Source organism: Cyberlindnera jadinii, assembly GCF_001661405.1.
Source record: "Cyberlindnera jadinii NRRL Y-1542 unplaced genomic scaffold CYBJAscaffold_47, whole genome shotgun sequence".
Lineage (NCBI taxonomy): Eukaryota > Fungi > Ascomycota > Saccharomycetes > Phaffomycetales > Wickerhamomycetaceae > Williopsis > Williopsis jadinii.
Genome location: NW_017963698.1, coordinates 1 through 1,107, shown reverse-complemented (window position 1 = coordinate 1,107; position 1,107 = coordinate 1). Strand labels below are relative to the sequence as shown.

Below are 1,107 nucleotides of genomic sequence, written 5' to 3'. Positions count from 1 at the left end.
TCAAGTAACGACAGGGCCATATTCAATATGTCAAGGCTCTTAGTGGATCTCAAGAGTGTGTCTTTACAGATTCGGATGTCATCAGTTTCCTCCAAGGGCTCACCAGAGCCTTGCATTTGACCCTGGAATACTACACCATTCAGTGTTCCTTGGAAGTTTCCATCAAGTTCTCCACAAACAATTGTTTTTGAGAACTTTACATCCACAGCCTTCGAGCTTGGTACAGCAATGGGTTTATGGGTCGAATTTATTTCGGCTTTATGGCTGGCATCTAGTGCTATGTTAGTTCTCATCTGTTTTCTGATGGTGATGTTGAGGAGCACAAGCGCAGCCTATTTTATTTTTCCATTGTTACTTACCAGACCCCCTAGTATTTGGCATGCTCATTGCTTGCAATATAATACTGGAATCTCCCTAACACCTTGTGTCTGGGTGCTTTGAATCACTGATGATGCTATCCGTGCAGTGTTACTGCTTGATGTGTGCCTATTATCTCTGAAAGGATGCTTCCTTGTATGATACCAAGATCATGGGAAGCGTGCCTCAACCGATATCGTCTGTGTCACGTGATTATGTTTGTATGTGTGTTCCAAAGGTTTGCTGCTTTCTTCCACTAACAGCACACACGCTCTCGTAGGCAGACAGCAGCAGTGAGGAGTCGGCCATTGGGGCATGAAGACAAGATACAGGCATCGTATTGGCTATGCCCGGGCTCTGGGAAGAGCGTGTGTATAAGCGAAGCACGCACTGGTTGGGCAGCACGCTACACCCGAACACCTCCTAGTGCCTCCCCAATTCAAAAAAATTTTAGCGTCTCCTGGTTTCGATCCAGGGACATCAGGGTTATGAGCCCTGCGCGCTTCCACTGCGCCAAGACGCTTCTTGTTGAAACTTCGGTTTTTTGAGATCAAGTAGCAGTGCAGGCAGTAAAGATACGAACTACTCATCAAGTTACCAACTATCATGGTGCTGATAATTTGTAGACCACAGTGGAGTGCCATCCCACCCTTTCCTCCTCAAGCTGAAAATACAACCAGTAGTCCAGTCCATATCATCAGCACCGCGTCCATCGTACGCCCATTGTACGCACACCAGCTTATCCTGCCC

General features: G+C 46.9%; 1 non-coding gene across 1 annotated transcript; it reads right to left on the bottom strand.

Annotated features, from left to right (window-relative positions):
* Positions 1-808: 808 nt before the first annotated feature.
* On the bottom strand, positions 809-880 carry CYBJADRAFT_t151. The gene has a single exon. It is a non-coding gene; the product is annotated as a tRNA-Met (tRNA).
* Between the last annotated feature and the right edge of the window lie 227 nt (positions 881-1,107).